This window comes from Primulina eburnea, chromosome 5 (genome assembly GCF_022965805.1).
Source record: "Primulina eburnea isolate SZY01 chromosome 5, ASM2296580v1, whole genome shotgun sequence".
NCBI lineage: Eukaryota > Viridiplantae > Streptophyta > Magnoliopsida > Lamiales > Gesneriaceae > Primulina > Primulina eburnea.
The window spans coordinates 31,396,795-31,415,849 of NC_133105.1; the positions used below are offsets into that span (position 1 = coordinate 31,396,795).

General features: G+C 38.4%; 1 non-coding gene across 1 annotated transcript; it reads right to left on the reverse strand.

The window, feature by feature from the left end:
- Window positions 1-13,798: 13,798 nt before the first annotated feature.
- Window positions 13,799-13,904, reverse strand: LOC140833199 (small nucleolar RNA R71). Its single transcript, XR_012118332.1, has one exon. It is a non-coding gene; the product is annotated as a small nucleolar RNA R71 (small nucleolar RNA).
- Window positions 13,905-19,055: the final 5,151 nt, after the last annotated feature.

A 19,055-nucleotide genomic window follows, 5' to 3' on the forward strand; every position in this document is an offset into this window, starting at 1 on the left:
GATGAAATACAAATCTGAAGCCTTTGAAAGGTTCAAAGAATTCAGAAGTGAAGTAGAGAAGCAATTGGGACGAAGCATCAAGACACTTCGATCGGATCGAGGTGGTGAGTACTTGAGTGCCGAGTTCCAAGAGTATCTTAGGGAGAATGGGATTCTCTCGCAGTGGACTCCACCCGCTACACCACAGTTGAATGGTGTTTCGGAGCGTCGTAACCGGACTTTGATGTACATGGTTCGGTCTATGATGGGGTTCACGGAGTTGCCACCATCTTTTTGGGGGTATGCGCTTGAGACAGCAGCACTGTTGTTGAACAATGTCCATACAAAGGCAGTTGATAAGACACCATATGAGATATGGATGGGTAAGCCATTCAAATATTCTTATCTTAGAATATAGGGGTGCCCTGCTTATGTGAAGCAGGTAGTGGGAGATAAATTGGATAGTCGATCCATTTTATGTTACTTTGTGGGATATCCAAAGAATTCGGTCGGATACTACTTCTATCATCCCCAAGAAACAAATGTGTTTGTTTCTAGGAATGCAACCTTTTTAGAAAAGGAACTTCTATTAGATAGAAAAGGCGAAATGATAGAACTGGAAGAGGTTCGAGAGACACCCACAGTTGTAGAACCCACACCCGAGGAGCCAAGAGAGGAGATACAAGCTCCTAGAAGATCCGAGAGAGTCTCGAGACCATCTATGAGGTATGGTCTGCTTCTTGAAGAGGGCCATGATGAGCCTAACCATGGATGTGATCCAAGGACCTTCAAGGAATCATTATCTGATGCCGATTCATCCAAGTGGCTTGAAGCGATGGAACCTGAGATGAATTCCATGCATTCGAACCAAGTGTGGAATCTCGTGGATCCACCTGAGGGAATTATTCTCATAGGGTGTAAATGGATTTACAAGAGGAAACTTGGGGCGGATGGGAATGTATTGACCATCAAAGCGCGATTGGTGGCAAAAGGATATACTCAAAGACAAGGAGTTGACTTTGAGGACACCTTTTCTCCAGTTGCAATGTTCAAGTCCATAAGGATTTTGCTAGCCATAGCTGCATGGTATGACTATGAGATATGGCAGATGGATGTTAAGACAGCCTTTCTTAATGGGGATATTAAGGAAGAAATTTACATGTCTCGACCCGAAGGGTTTACATCTATCGGAATTGAGCATATGGTATGCAAACTTCAAAGATCTATTTATGGTCTAAAGCAGGCATCTAGGAGTTGGAACCTCAGATTCGACAGTACAATCAAATAGTTTGGTTTTGCTAAAAATCCTGAGGAACCCTGTATGTATAAGAAGGTCAGTGGGAGTGCTGTGACATTCCTGGTGTTGTATGTTGATGACATTCTACTCATTGGGAATGATGTAGGAATGTTGCAATCAACTAAGATATGGTTAGCGAGTAAGTTCTCGATGCAGGACTTGGGTGAAGCATCTTTTGTATTGGGGATACAGATCTATAGAGATAGATCAAAAAGATTGCTTGGTCTCACCCAGTCCACATACATTGATACCATCGTGAAGCGGTTCTCTATGGATGAGTCCAAGAGAGGACATCTACCAATGTGTCATGGCGTGTCCCTATAGAAGTCTATGTCTCCCAAGACTGATGCAGAGATAGCGGCGATGACAAGCATTCCTTATGCATCTGCAAATGGTAGCATCATGTATGGGATGATATCTACACGTCCTGACGTGGCTTTTGCACTAAGTGTATTGAGTAGATATCAATCCAACCCTGGTCTTCCACACTGGAAAGCTGTGAAAGACATCCTCAAATATTTGAGAAGGACCAATAAGTTGTTCTTGGTCTATGGGGGTGGAGAACTGAAATTGGAAGGCTATTGTAAGGCCCGAGATAATAAAGATGATATTATTTTAATCCGAGAGTATGTAATTGGAAACTTTTGGAGTGTTGATTTATATTCCAAGATGTTTGCAATTATTTAGGATTGAAATGGAATTATTTAGGATTGAATTGAATTAAAAAGATTGAGCGGGGGCCAATTTGCAATTAGTGAAAAATTGAGGGACTAAAGTGTAATTAATGTATTTTGCATGAGACACTTGGCTTAATTCACCTCTTGAACGTGGCCATGCAATTGATATATATATATATATATATATATATATATATATATATATATATATATATATATATATATATATATATATATATATATAAACATCATTTCCTCGACAATTTCAAGGCAAAACCGAGAAAAGCTTCATGAAATTCTCAAAACATGGTTTTGGTGCGAAAATTGTGATTTTGGTTAATTCGGTTATCAGATTTTAATTCCGGACACAGTACTGTACTCCTCTCGTTGAGAGCTACAACTGGACGTAAGTTTTATGGAGTTCTGTTATCATTTGAAATTATGATATTGCCAGAATTGAATATGATTCAGATATGGTGTTTCTGCTACCGTAGACATTATAGAATTGAAGTCAGATTAAAGAATAGATTGTTTCGGTAATTGTTATGATTTTTGAAAGATATTGACTGCGATTCTATATAAAAATTGTGTTAGTATTCAGAGTATGAATTATATTAACACAGATGATGAAGTCCAGTATTAGATTTGTGATGTTCAGATGGACGGGGTTAGTCAGATTGTATTATTATGCCGTCGAAACATCAGTTGATTTATATTGATCAGATTCAGTATTGATTGAGATGGATCAGATTCCGTAATTATTCAGATTGGATTGTAGTGTCGATGACATGACTCAGATTGTATTATGTTCAGACATTGATCAGATTTTGTACTGAATTGGGTATTGATCAGAACAGATTGTGTTTTGAGCTGCACATTGATACAATGTATTTATTCTTGTCATTTCAGATTGAAGATGGACAGACTGGACTTCGAGACTTCGTCTTCCTCAGACGGGGAAGATAAAGGTATAATTCATGTGATATCTGGGAAGATATAACTCAAATCAGATCTTATCTGAGTTTCCTAATAAAATCACATACTAGACTATTATTTATGTTTTGATATGATTGTTTATAGATTTGTTTATAGAACTTGTATACAAATCTTGCAATGCTTTGTTTACAGATCTTGTGGCATTGCATTAGAATGATTATGTTTGTTTACAGATTGTGTATTCATGCATTAAGATAGGACAGTCTGGAGATCAGGCAGACTTCTAGATGTTCGGCGATATCTCAGCTTAGGGGAAGATCACCGCCCCTATTGTAGATGCGGATACAGATCAGGCCGAAGTCTAGGAATAAGACGTACAGCACCTCGATTGGTAGGGTAGGTGACAGACAGTGACGTCTTATTCACAACGGGATCCCTAGAGTTATAGATCGAGTCAAGTCTAGACATGATTTGATTAGAACTGCATGCTTATATGGATGTGGCTCCTAGATCATGGGACCCATCATTACTACTTTCAGTTGGATTAGCATGTTTTATGATTAAGATTGTTTATATGCATGTTTATCTGAATTGAGTTGCATGCTTATTTGATTAATTTCATAGACTATGAAATAGATTGTTTCTATACATGATAGCATGTTTTATGATTTAGTTTGTGTATATACATGCTTACCATGTTTTATACTGGGATTTATTCTCACCGGAGTTATCCGGCTGTTGTCTTGTTTTGTATGTGTGCATGACAACAGGTGGGGCTGGATCAGGGTCGAGATGACGATGAGAGAAGACGAGTTAGCGTGGTGATTCCGGACTTATAGTAGACTTGGTTTATTACTTGAATTTAGTAGTTGAACCTTAGACTAGTTTGAATTACAAGTGTGTTGTACAAGACTTGTATAATTATTATACTGATTTGTATAATAGATAAATGCCATTACCTTCCGCACTTTATGTTAAAAAGAAAAATTTTTAGACTCTGTTTTATCTTAATTGATAATTAAATCCCAAAGATGATTAATAAGACAGATCAGCGTCCGGTTCCCCACAACAGGTGGTATCAGAGCGATAGATCCTTTAGATTGAGATAGTCAGAGGATAGATTCTTTAGATTGAGATAAAAGAGAATGAGCGGGGTAGATTGAATTTTCTTTCCTTGCATGTGATTGCTAGCATGAGAATTATATTAATGTTGACTTGCATGATGTGTGCTAGCATGATTTATCGCTTTCCCTGTTACATGTTGTTTGTTATCTGAGTTGATTGCAGCATGTAATGGTTAAGCCTGAATCAGAACCGAGTCTGGATCAGAGGTATATGATCAGAGGAGGGCTGAGACAGACTGTATAGATTGGGTACTAATCTGTTTGATATTCAGATATACCGCCTCGGAGATTTCCAGAAAGGGGTAGCACTTCGTCTGAACAGATGGATGTATCAGAAGCTCAGCTAGAAGAAAAGATGAAAGAATTTGAGTTATTACAGCCGCCGACTTTGAGTGGTACCGAGACATCTGAAGATTGTCAGAACTGGTTTGATGATATAGAAATCTTGTTTGATTTACTTGATTGTACAGATGAACAGAGGGTTAAAATGGTGCCTTATCAGTTACGAGAAGCCGCCAGGAGTTGGTGGATTACCAGTAGAAGAATGTGGGAACAGAGAGGTACAGTGATTTCGTGGGAAATATTCAGAACTGAATTCTATCGAAGATTTTTCTCAGCTTCGTATCGAGAGAACAAGAAATTAGAGTTTGAGAATTTGAGCCAAGGGCAGCTGAATATTGACCAATATATTGCTAAATTCTCGATTTTACTGCGTTTTGCTCCTCAAATAGCTGGAAATGATGAAGCTGTAGTGAATCAGTTCATCAGAGGACTAAATTCGGAGGTAGTTGCATTTATGAATTTGCAACGACCTTACCATTTTGCTGACATCCTGAGTAGAGCAAAGAGAGCTGAGGCGAGTCTGATTAGACAGCTAGGGAGGTTGTGCATGAAGCCATCCCAAACCCAGCAATCCCCTCTTCGATTCGATCGAGGCAGTACGAGTGGAAAGCAAGATTTGCTGAAAGTTCAAAAGAAGCCATTTAAGAAGTCGGGAAGTGGTTCCTCTAGCTCAAGTAGTTCCAATCCAAGCCATATCGATGACTATTGTAGGAATTGCGGAGGGAGACATTCCTCAGAGCAATGCAAAGGAGTGCTGGGTAGATGCAATATCTGTAAACAGCTGGGGCATTTTGCTAAAGTTTGTCCCCAGAGAGGCTTCCGAAGAGGTTAGGGAGCTGAGTCATTGGTGGTAATGACAGAAGAACAGACTCAGAACACGTCATAGGTACTATTCTTTTATGATTATATTGCATATGTATTGATGTATACTAATGCATTCATTATGAGTATCTTTGAAAGAATTGCATTGATATATGCTGTACCTGTTGATTCTGGTTGTACTGTAGTATTGATTCCTGTATTTTGGGGAAAAGAAAGATAGATATCAGAGATTTCTGTGAAATATCATAAACTACAGTAAGATAAGAATGAGATCGAGTTAGATTAGGATGTACTTGTGTTACAGATTTGATTGCATTATTGATAATAGTATGCTAAACGAGTACAGAACCATTATAGACTCCTTTCAGGAGATTACAAGAGTTAGACCAGATACAGCTACTGAGTGGAGATTTTGCAATAAGGATTCTAGATTTAGAATTCCTTTGATATTGTCGTATATGACTCGATTGTTACAGAAAGGAACAGATGGTATCCTTATGTACTCAGTAGATGTACTGAAATCGAGCTTAACATTGGCAGATTTGCCAGTGATATACGAGTTGGTAGATGTTTGCCTAGATAAGATTTTAGATTTGCTTTATATCAGAAAGATAGATTTCAGAATTGAATTCAGATCAGATACTGATTGTTGTTTTAGAATTCAGAACAGAATGATATTGAGTGTACAGAATGTTACAGAATGAATTGAAAAATCAGTAGAAGAATATCGACCAGGAGTTACATCCGATTTTGTGTGGCTCTTTGGCATGTTTCAGTATATTCAGAGATGTTCTGATGATTCTATGCTTGTTATATCTATGAGATTTTGATATGTAACAGCATATGATTGATTAAAAGGAATATTTGAAGATTTATTGAATATTCAGAGAACCGTGATTATTGTATACAGAAATTAGTCAGGTATGAATTATAATTGAAACAGATTGTATTCAGAATATATGATATCTGCAGTTTGTATACCGATTTATTTGCACCGTTAAGACAAAAATCAGTGACTGTAAACGACACAGGTAACAGATATATCAGAATTAGCAGAAATGTCAGAAAGTCAGAATTGCTGAGTTTTACAGATTTTCTTATTCTCTTATTTCCTTATTATGTTATATCTGCTTGCGTATTGTGATTGCTCTAAATCAGTATTTGAGACATCTTATATTGTTTGGGAGCATATTCTATTTGCAGATGAGATATGGCAGATGATTTGGGCACTGTGAAGATTGATCAGTAGTCAGAATTATCAGTATTGCCAGCAATCGTTGTTTTATGAGTTTTCTTAAACTCACTAGATCTGTATAGGTTATCTTTATCTCGAATCTGATTGATATTACTGTGGGTTGTATGTATGTTTGATACCGAATATTGTAAACAGTTGAGAGTTGCAACAGTTCAGAAATGTGATCAGAATGCTCAGAATTGTATTTCGATAATCAGAACAGAGTTTCGATTAGAGTAACTGATATGTGAATTGTGTTTGTATAAGATTGATTAGTTTGTGATATCCGAATGTTTCAGAATTGTATAACAGAATTGATAGTTATAATCAGAACCGAATACCAGGTAGGTATTTCTTCTTTATTTTATATTTTTAACTGATTGTTTATACCGAATAGTGCGAATCAGATATCACAAATGGTGTCAGACATGCACAGTGATCGATTCAGTTTTCATTCGGATAACAGATAGTTGTGAGATAAGCAGATTAGAGCAATGATGGCAGAAAATTGTACAGAAATGTTAGCAGGAATTGTACTGATAGGTCTGAATTGCTAACAGGAGAAAGCAGAAAGATAGAAATCAAAAGATTTGTTACAGAATATGTATATTTCTGAATAGAAATGAGAGTACATTTCTATGGTTTTCGTAATGACATTACAGCTATTTTCTTTAGATTTTGATATGATATGATTAAGATTGACAGATTGTTCAATCTATATCTATCAGTTTGTACCAGATTACGTACAAACAGAACTAGATAACATAGATCGATGTCAAAGAAATGATCAGATGGATTAGAATATTGAATTAGATGATATCAGATTGTGATTTTGATGGAGTTGTACTTGTGATAGACTATATCATAAGCTCTCTTGTGCAGATTTATTACAGATTGGCAGGTAGTCAGAAACATTGACAGATAGTCAAGGTGTAATAATCAGATATTGACAGATATTGTTAGAACTTTAGTGCTGGATGATAGCACTAGTTATCCAGATAGTTCAGCATGAATAGAGTTAAGCCACCAATGGCGGATGATAACGATTGGGAATTGAAGATAAAGACTGAATATGTCCTGGATTGGGATAAGCAAATGTGATCACAGCTACAGGTAATATTGTTTTGTTATAACTTACATGTTGGTTTATACGGATGTTGTATAGCCAGTATGATGAGATTGATTTTGTCAGAACTGGAGAAGAAGTATTATGACATTATACTTCGTGAATTCTTATTCCAGACTGGAATCAGAGATTTGAGTTTCTGAGTTAAACTCTATGTACATATCTTCTGATATATCTGAATTGATTACTTGCGAGTTCGAGGACGAACTCAGATTTAAGAGGGGGAGAAATGTAAGGCCCGAGATAATAAAGATGATATTATTTTAATCCGAGAGTATGTAATTGGAAACTTTTGGAGTGTTGATTTATATTCCAAGATGTTTGCAATTATTTAGGATTGAAATGGAATTATTTAGGATTGAATTGAATTAAAAAGATTGAGCGGGGGCCAATTTGCAATTAGTGAAAAATTGAGGGACTAAAGTGTAATTAATGTATTTTGCATGGGACACTTGGCTTAATTCACCTCTTGAACGTGGCCATGCAATTGATTGATTCACCTCTTCAACGTGGCCATGCAATTGATATATATATATATATATATATATATATATATATATATATATATATATATATATATATATATATATATATATATATATAAACATCATTTCCTCGACAATTTCAAGGCAAAACCGAGAAAAGCTTCATGAAATTCTCAAAACTTGGTTTTGGTGCGAAAATTGTGATTTTGGTTAATTCGGTTATCAGATTTTAATTCCGGACACAGTACTGTACTCCTCTCGTTGAGAGCTACAACTGGACGTAAGTTTTATGGAGTTCTGTTATCATTTGAAATTATGATATTGCCAGAATTGAATATGATTCAGATATGGTGTTTCTGCTACCGTAGACATTATAGAATTGAAGTCAGATTAAAGAATAGATTGTTTCGGTAATTGTTATGATTTTTGAAAGATATTGACTGCGATTCTATATAAAAATTGTGTTAGTATTCAGAGTATGAATTATATTAACACAGATTATGAAGTCCAGTATTAGATTTGTGATGTTCAGATGGACGGGGTTAGTCAGATTGTATTATTATGCCGTCGAAACATCAGTTGATTTATATTTTGATCAGATTCAGTATTGATTGAGATGGATCAGATTCCGTAATTATTCAGATTGGATTGTAGTGTCGATGACATGACTCAGATTGTATTATGTTCAGACATTGATCAGATTTTGTACTGAATTGGGTATTGATCAGAACAAATTGTGTTTTGAGCTGCACATTGATACAGTGTATTTATTCTTGTCATTTCAGATTGAAGATGGACAGACTGGACTTCGAGACTTCGTCTTCCTCAAACGGGGAAGATAAAGGTATAATTCATGTGATATCTGGGAAGATATAACTCAAATCAAATCTTATCTGAGTTTCCCAATAAAATCACATACTAGAATATTATTTATGTTTTGATATGATTGTTTATAGATTTGTTTATAGAACTTGTATACAAATCTTGCTATGCTTTGTTTACAGATCTTGTGGCATTGCATTAGAATGATTATGTTTGTTTACAGATTGTGTATTCATGCATTAAGATAGGACAGTCTGGAGATCAGGCAGACTTCTAGATGTTCGGCGATATCTCAGCTTAGGGGAAGATCACCGCCCCTATTGTAGATGCGGATACAGATCAGGCCGAAGTCTTGGAATAAGACGTACAGCACCTCGATTGGTAGGGTAGGTGACAGACAGTGACGTCTTATTCACAACGGGATCCCTAGAGTTATAGATCGAGTCAAGTCTAGACATGATTTGATTAGAACTGAATGCTCATATGGATGTGGCTCCTAGATCATGGGACCCATCATTACTGCTTTCAGTTGGATTAGCATGTTTTATGATTAAGATTGTTTATATGCATGTTTATCTGAATTGAGTTGCATGCTTATTTGATTAATTTCATAGACTATGAAATAGATTTTTTCTATACATGATAGCATGTTTTATGATTTAGTTTGTGTATATACATGCTTACCATGTTTTATACTGGGATTTATTCTCACCGGAGTTATCCGGCTGTTGTCTTGTTTTGTATGTGTGCATGACAACAGGTGGGGCTGGATCAGGGTCGAGATGACGATGAGAGAAGACGAGTTAGCGTGGTGATTCCGGACTTATAGTAGACTTGGTTTATTACTTGAATTTAGTAGTTGAACCTTAGACTAGTTTGAATTACAAGTGTGTTGTACAAGACTTGTATAATTATTATACTGATTTGTATAATAGATAAATGCCATTACCTTCCGCACTTTATGTTAAAAAGAAAAATTTTTAGAATCTGTTTTATCTTAATTGATAATTAAATCCCAAAGATGATTAATAAGACAGATCAGCGTCCGGTTCCCCACAGCTATACCGACTCTAGCTTCAAAAGCGATATCGATGACTCAAAGTCAACCTCTGGATTCATATTCATGCTCAATGGTGCTGCTGTCTCTTGGAAGAGTTCCAAGCAAGACAGTACTGCGGATTCCACCACTGAGGCAGAATATATTGTTGCATCAACTGCAGCAAAGGAGGCAGTTTGGATAAGGAATTTCGTCCAATAGTTGGGCGTCATTCCTAATGGAGTTGCTCCTGTCCCGGTGTTTTGTGACAACACGGGAGCCATTGCTCAAGCAAAGGAGCCAAGGTCTCATCAGAAGTCCAAACACGTAATGAGAAAGTACCACATCCTCAGAGAGATCGTGGAGAGAGGAGATGTCACGATTGACAAAGTCGGCTCCGCAGATAATGTTGCTGATCCACTAACTAAGCCTTTACCTGGACCAATGTTCGAGAAGCATCGCGAATCGATGGGTTTGAGGCATATGGGTAGTGGGCTCTAGTGCAAGTGGGAGATTGTTAGAGTAGGTGCCCGTCGAGCCAAGTGTTGGCCGATGGTTCATGATTAAACTCTACGTATAAACAATCTTTATTTTAATAATATTTGAATTTATTATTTTGGCACTTCTTTATCTGTATACCCATGCTAGTTGCATAGATAAAGCCCTTGAATATACAAATATTAGAAAGAATATGAGATGCTTATATGATGAGTATCATGAAACTCATATTAGTAATACTGTATATTCTAAACAGTTCCTAGTCGATTCAGCCGCCACTAAGAAGGATATAGGCCGCTCGAGTTCGAGACTAGTATCTGCGATGTGAGTACCATGTTTCATTGGTTGGGGACATTGTGATGTCCGAGCATGCAGATAGGTGCTCCTGGTAGAGTGCACTGAACAACCCTCCATAAAGGACTTTCCAAGTGGTTCTCACTTATCGAGTGGAAAAGTCCTAGTATATGGTTGTACACCATTAGTTTATAGGTGTCGTTTTTACGCGCTTTATTGCATTAGTTTTAGTTGTGTTTGCATTGTTCATGCATGCATTTCATTTACATTTTGTTCATCTTAGAGTACTCATTTGCATATTATCATGTCTCACTATTGGGTGATGAATTTGCAGGAAAAATGGTCGGAAAACCAAAAAGAGAGCAAAGTGTACAAAATAGAATGCCAGGGACAGAATGAGTGGCGCCCGAGCGGTACTTTTCTACCGCCCGGGCGCGAAAGATGAATAGCTGAAGGATTTTCACAAAAGGGTCAGCGCTCGAGCGGTAGTTTTCTACCGCCCGAGCGCGAATGCCGCACTTCCCAAGCATCTTTACAGAAGGTGTGGCGCTCGAGCGGTACTTTTCTACCGCCCGAGCGCCACTTATTTTTGGAAAATATCATGCGCGATTCCATTCTTTATTTTCGGAAGGAGAATGATATGGTAAGGTTGTTTGGACGACTTGGAGGCATTCAGACTGGATTCTTGAGGAGCCACAAGCTTTTGGAGAGCACTTCGCGCTTGGATTGAAGATTCGTGATTTTTCGGGCATCGTTCTTCGCAGATTTCGTCTCGCCTAGTATTTCTAATCTAGTTTCTTTCGTTTTAAACGTTGTTGCGTTTATTTTTACTATGAATTCTAGTAGCTAAACCTTAATATTTGTTGGGATTCAAGGGGATCCTACCCCAAACTTTGATTTGAATTAATTTATATTCGATTGTTGCGTGATTCTTGATTATACTATTATTTTATTGTGTCAGTAAGGTATAGCTAACTTTAACGACGTTTTCATATCATGAGTGAGTTCGAGAGAATAACAAGTGATAGGATCAAGTAGTATAATTCGCGGATCTACAATTTACATAGATATATGAAATTGGATACGTGCCGGTAATCATAGTCCTAAGGGTCGAAAATTAGGGGATTTCATAAATCGAAATGCGATTCACCCTTGATAAATAATTAAAGACATTTAATTACTTCATTGGGTAGAATTAGTTTGGCATAGCTCGAGAGAGAGTGTTCAATAGAATATGAAATCCTGTCGGAAGCATATAAACACGATCGAACAAATTAATATGGGGTAGGTGAACCAGAATTCCCAACAAATTCATTTATCATTGAAATTTAATCAATTGATCTAGCATTCATATCTCGTCATTAAATTCTTGAACTTGTTTATTTAGTTTTATTAAATTTTATTAGTTATAAAACAATCACTCAAATTTCGTTGCTAAAGTTTTAATAACTGGAATAATAATTGTTAAACACACTCTTCAGTGGAATAATACTCGTACTCACGTACACTATTCTATTACTTGATATCGTGCACTTGCGATTAAATTTTGAGCATACAAAAACATATTTTTATTGAGGATTCCACAGTGCAAGTTTTGCTCGATCAAGTTTTTGGCGCCGTTGCCGGGGACTGTTAATCTACAATTTTATTTCTAGTTATTTTCTTTAGCATTATTTTATTTGTCTTGAGCTAACACTCCATATTTTATTCCAGATATCTTGTCTAGTGCATGCCAAAGTCACTTTGATGCAAACGTGGTTGATCAAGCACCAAAGAAAGCATGGGAGTAGTTGGAGTTGCCTGAAGGACCTATAACGAGGGGACAAAGCAAGAAGTTTAAAGATGAACTTCAAGGACTCATGATGAGCTATCAAGGAAGTCCTACAAGTTGGATGTCTGAATTAGAGGAGGTTGGGAATCATGGGAATGATATTGGAGGTCTTTGGAATGTTATTCAAGTGCAATTGCCGAAGGTCCAGCGCACCCGCGCTAAAACAAAGATCGCACCCGCGGTCCAATCGCCGAAGGTCTAGCGCACTCGTGCTCAAAACAGGGCCGCACCCGCGGTCAAGTAAAAAAAATAAAAAATTTTTTTTTTTTTATATTTTTTCCCGAAGCCTGAGCGCACCCGCGGTCCAGTCTGCAGCCCACCCGCGGTCCACTTCCCTGTATAATTTTTTCACAACTTTCTTTATGACTTTTGTGCACTACTTTTCATGTATTGATTATTATATATTCAATGTATATGACTGATGAACGAAATAATTGATTGATATACAAACACTTGAGATTTTCTCTCAAATTTACAAGGCAAAAGCTTTGTGTTCAAAATCCAAATCAAACTTATCAAAGATTACATCTTTGTGGCGTTTGTCGATTGTTCTTCGCACGGATTGTCAAAACAAGTTCTTTGAAGGTTCGTTTGAGATACAATTGTTTTATCGTTCATATTTGTTGCTAAGTTATAATCGCTTAGAGGTGAATATCACAAAATCGTTACTTGTTTCAAAAGATCGGGACAAAATAATCGTCCCTTGTTTGTTATTGAATTGAGGGTGTGATTTCTATATTCGTGCTTGCCTTTCATTTGTACGAGGATTCGTATCACACTTGAAGTGGAGCTTGAGTACGATCCTGAAATTGAAAAAACTTTCTGCAGGAGAAGACAGCAGCAGAGACTAAATGAACTGATGGAGAGGCAATTGAATGATCAAGAGGAGGAACGTCGTGAAGATAGACATGTGGAGGTACCGCGCCGCATACCGATGCTGGAGTATGCCCAGCCTTCTTTGGAGGGTGCACGCCCTAGCATTGTGAGGCCTATCGTGCGGGTAAATCACTTTGAAATCAAGCCAGCCATAATCCAGATGATTCAGAACACAGTCCAATTTGGAGGAACTGCAATGGATGAACCAAACACGCACATCGCGGATTTTCTTGAAACTTACGATACTTTTAAATTCAATGGAGTTTCTGATGATGCTGTTAGGTTGCGTTTATTTCCTTTCTCTTTACGTGATAAAGCTAAGGCATGGTTAAATTGTTTGCTTGTAGGGTCGATCGCTACGTGGGACGACATGGTGAAAGCTTTTCTCATCAAATACTTCCCTCCCTCCAATACCATGAAGCTGCGGGCAGACATTACAACATTTGCTCAATTTGATCAGGAATCTCTATATGAGGCATGGGAACGCTTCAAGTATCTACTACGAAGATGCCCACATCACGAGTTACCACTTGGGTTAGTCGTTCAAACATTTTATTATGGTTTGCTTACTCCTAACCGTACTATGATAGATGCGCTGCTTGTGGAAACCTGTTGAGAAAGACCGCGGAGGAAGGATATGAATTGTTAGAGTAGATGGCTGCTAGCAGCTATCATCCTCAATCTGAAATAAACAACCAGCGGAAGAGTGCAGGAGTGCACCAGGTAACTGATTTTTCTGCTATTACTGCACAACTTGATGCTTTAAACAGGAAAATAGACGGCTTGAATATGGGTGGCACGGCGATGCGTCTTCAAGAGATATTCTGTGAAAAGTGTGGAGGGGAACACTATGCGAAGGACTGTCAAGATGACAATCCATTCTATGTGCAAAATGAGGCACCGGTGAATCAAGTGGGAGTCCAAAACCGCCCAAGGCATGACCCTTATTCGAACACATACAATCCTGGGTGGAGGCAACATCCAAACTTCTCATGGGGCGGTCAAAACAGCCAAAATCGACCGCAAGGAGGACAACAATATGGTAAACAAACGATGTACAGATCCGATCCTCCTAGAGAAGAAAAGTCCAACTTTGAACAAATGATGTCTAAGTTTATTTCATCCACTGAAACTAGACTTCAAAACAAAGATGCATCGATAAAAAGGCTCGAAAATCAAATTGGACAGTTGGCCAAGATGATAGCAAGTAGAGAGCCGGACACCTTGTCAAGTAATACCGAGACTAATCCAAAAGATCAAGTCAAGGCCATCGAGTTGAAGAGTGGGAAAGTTTTGGAGTCAAGGGAAAAAGAGAAAACTCAAACCGTGGATGAGCAAACTGCGACATCTAAAGGTAAGTCTTCTAACTCTACACTAGCACCCACTACACAACCTAAAATTGTTATTCCTCCACCTTTCCCTGCAGCATTGAAAAAAGCAAAACTAGATGCACAATTCGGTAAGTTTCTTGAGGTGTTTAAAAATTGCATATCAATATTCCCTTCGCTGATGCTTTAATGCAAATGCCTAGTTATGCTAAATTTTTAAAGGACATTTTAGCCAATAAGAGGAAGTTGGAGGATCACATGACAGTGAACTTAACTGAAAATTGCTCCGCTTTGGTGCAAAACAAAATCCCACCGAAACTCAAAGACCCAGGGAGTTTTTCTATTCCTTGCATGATTGGTGATGTTGTTTTTCATAAAGCGTTATGTGATCTTGGTGCAAGTATTAATCTTATGTCATTGTCTGTGTTTAGGAAACTTGGGTTGGGGGAGCCTAAGCCGACGAGGATGTCCTTGCAACTGGCTGACAGATCTGTCAAGTATCCCCGCGGTGTGATTGAAGATGTGCTAGTGAAAGTGGATAAGTTTATTTTTCCTGCTGATTTCGTGGTGCTCGACATGGAGGAGGATACAGAGATGCCTCAAATTTTGGGGAGACCGTTCCTTGCAACTGGCAAGGCACTGATAGATGTGCAAGAAGGGAAGTTGAGATTGAGAGTGGGCGAGGAAGAGATTACTTTTGATGTTTTTAATGCACTTAAGCACACACTGCATTCTGATAGTTGTTTTAGAATTGATTCTTTTGACTCTCTTGTGTCTCACTATGTGCAGGATGCTCTTAGGGACCCTTTGGAGGCCACCATCACTACTGAATTGGGAGAAGAGGAATTGGATGAAGAAAAAGCTGAAATAGTGGCACACTTCAATGCCAACCATCCATGGAGAAAGCCAATGAGGATGCGACTGGAGGATCTAGGAGAACGAAGAGATTCGACCCCTCAAAGGTCAAGCATCGAGGAGCCACCAACACTTGAGCTAAAGCCGTTGCCTCCACACCTCAAGTACGTTTACTTAGGTGATAATAACACTTTACCTGTCATTATTTCTGCTGCTTTGACAGATGTGATGGAAGACAAACTGTTGGAGGTTCTGAAAGCGCACAAGAGTGCATTTGCGTGGAAGGTGGCAGATATCAAAGGGATCAATCTATCAGTCTGCATGCACAAGATCTTGATGGAAGACAAGTACTCACCTCTTGTGCAACCTCAGAGAAGATTGAATCCAAAGATGAAAGAGGTAGTAAAGGCAGAAACGATTAAGCTTCTCGATACAGGTATTATCTATCCTATATCTGACAATGCATGGGTAAGTCCAGTTCAGTGTGTGCCGAAAAAGGGTGGGATTACTGTGATTACAAATGAGAATAATGAACTAATACCCACCAGAACTATTACGGGATGGCGTGTGTGCATTGATTATAGGAAATTGAATGATGCCACCCAAAAAGACCACTTTCCCCTTCTCTTTATTGATCAAATGCTTGAGAGGTTAGCGGGTCATGAGTTTTATTGTTTTCTAGATGGGTATTCGGGGTATAATCCAATCACCATTGCACCTGAGGACCAAGAGAAAACCACTTTCACTTGTCCTTATGGAACTTTTGCTTTTCTCCGCATGCCGTTTTGTCTTTGTAATACCCCTGCCACATTTCAACGTTGCATGACCGCTATATTCCATGATATGATAGAAACTGTGACACCTCGACCTAATTTAATAAAATACAGCGGAATTTAAAATTTTTACTTGAAGGGAGGAAGGATTCAAAATACATTACCATAAAATAGTTACAACCAAAATAAATACATGATCATTCAAATGATATAACAAAAATACAAAATATCATTCCTATGATCATGCCCAAAATGCCATCAACATATCTTCTTCCTTCCTTCTCTATATGCATATGACTCCGGCCCACAATCAACGATCCGGCCCGTCGCTCTTATCTATATCACATGAATAACTGAAATGAGTATAAAACTCAGGAAGTGGAACTCTTACATAACAATACACATAGCATACTCTGAAAATCATAGCTTTAAAAACATAAATACCATCAACTCTGAAATGTGGATAATAAAGCATAGCATAAGAATAAGATGGTATTTCTCTTTTCTCTGTATTGGATTGATATCTATATAGTATCTCTGTCTCTGTACCTATATCCCATCGATATAAATCGACAACTCTGAGGGATATAAGCCTATTGTCGTTGATCAACTAATTGCATGCAATCTCTGACTATGTATCTATCAATCCATAAATCAATTTGAATTCTCTCTTTGACATTTAAACAAACACTTTGAATACTCTATTCTCTTGTATTCCCTTTTCACAATTGAGACATAAAATGCCTCCAATATATATAACAAGTTAATCAATACATAACCATGAATCAAATGAAGGGAATAGCACTTTAAAATCATTGAAACACAATACATATACTATCATGTGAGCACAAATGATGAAATTCCACTTACAACACTTGCAACCTTGGTTCTAAACTCTTGGTTGAAATCCTACAAAAATAAACCATAAATAACACCATCAACATCTCAATAATCAAAAACCCATGTCAATTAATCCATAAAACAACCACATCCATCAAACCCATATCACATCTCCCCCAAAACCAAGAATAAACAACACAAAAGCTTACCGTAACTTCCTAGAACCAAGAAAAACTTTGATCTCTCAACAATAAACCAACTAAGAGCTTGAATCAAAGAAAGAAAAGAAAGAAAATGGAAACCCTAGCTTCCCTTGAGAGCATAAATCGAGAAAGAGGAGGAATGAATGAGGACAAAGTGAACCAATCATCCAATTATATCACTTAAAATCCGAAATACGCTTTTGCTGTGCGCGACCGCGGGTGCACTCCAATCCTTACCGCGGGTGCGCTAAGCTCACGGCAATCCCACCAAATTTCTGAAAATGACGACCGCGGGTGCGGTGCCAACTTGACCGCGGGTGCGGTGCCTACACCGCGAGTGCGGTACACTTAACACCGTGGGTGCGGTGAGCTCTCGAAAACCAACAAAATGCAACACTAGACCGCGGGTGCGCTGCTGCAAGGACCGCGGGTGCGGTCTGGTCATGGCCAAAGCAAACTCTTATACAACTAAAATTGAACCGAAACGCTAATACAATACCACCACCATCAATGAACATCAACAACACCACAAAACAATGATAACCAATCATACTATAAACCATAAACACAACTCTTAACATCTAAATCAAATAACCCAATAAACATACGAAACTTAAACCGTACCGTACACCGGGCTAGGCTATTACAATCTCCCCTCCTTAGAGGAATTTCGTCCTCGAAATTGACGTCACTGCACGAACAACTCAGGATACTTCTCTCTCATCTCATCCTCTGGTTCCCACGTGGCCTCTTCGATCAAATGATTCCTCCAAAGGACTTTAACGATGCCGATCTCTTTGTTCCTCAATACTCTGACTCTGCGGTCCAAAATCTGGACTGGAATCTCTTGATAGGTCAAATTCGACGTCAAATCCAATGGCTCGTGGCGAAGATCATGGGAAGGATTCGCAATATACTTCCTGAGCATAGACACATGAAAAACATTGTCTGACTGATCTAGGCAATCCAACAATGAAGTCCATCGTGATGTTCTCCCATTTCCACTCTGGGATGGGGAGTGGCTTAACCAATCTTGCTGGCCTCTGATGCTCTGCCTTCACCTGCTGACAAGTGAGGCATTCGGACACAAACCTGTGGATGTCTCTCTTCATCCCTGGCAACCAATACAAAATCTGTAGGTTCTTATACATCTTGGTACCTCCTAGGTGAATAGAATACGGAGATTCGTGTGCCTCTGTCAGAATATCCTCTCTGATCGAATCAACACTAGGCACCCACATTCTATCTCTGTACATAACAATACCATCTGACACTGTGTAGAGTACACTGCCTTTGGCTTCGTCCTTCAGCCTCCATTTCTGTAACTGCTCATCTGAAGACTGACCTGCCCGGATACAATCTAGTAAATTGGACTTGACTGTCAGATTAGACAGTCCATGAGCTCTGTCCTTACGGTAAACTTCCAAACCAAACCCCTGAATCTCAGACTGAAGAGGTCTCTGCACTGTTAACTGAGCTATGACAGCAACCTTTCTGCTCAAGGCATCTGCCACAACATTAGCTTTTCCCGGATGGTAGCTAATCTCGCAATCGTAGTCTTTCACCAGTTCAGAACACCGTCTCTGCCTCACGTTCAGCTCCTTCTGCGTGAAGAAATATTTCAGACTTTTGTGGTCAGTGAAAATCTGACACTTGTCGCCATACAAGTAGTGTTTC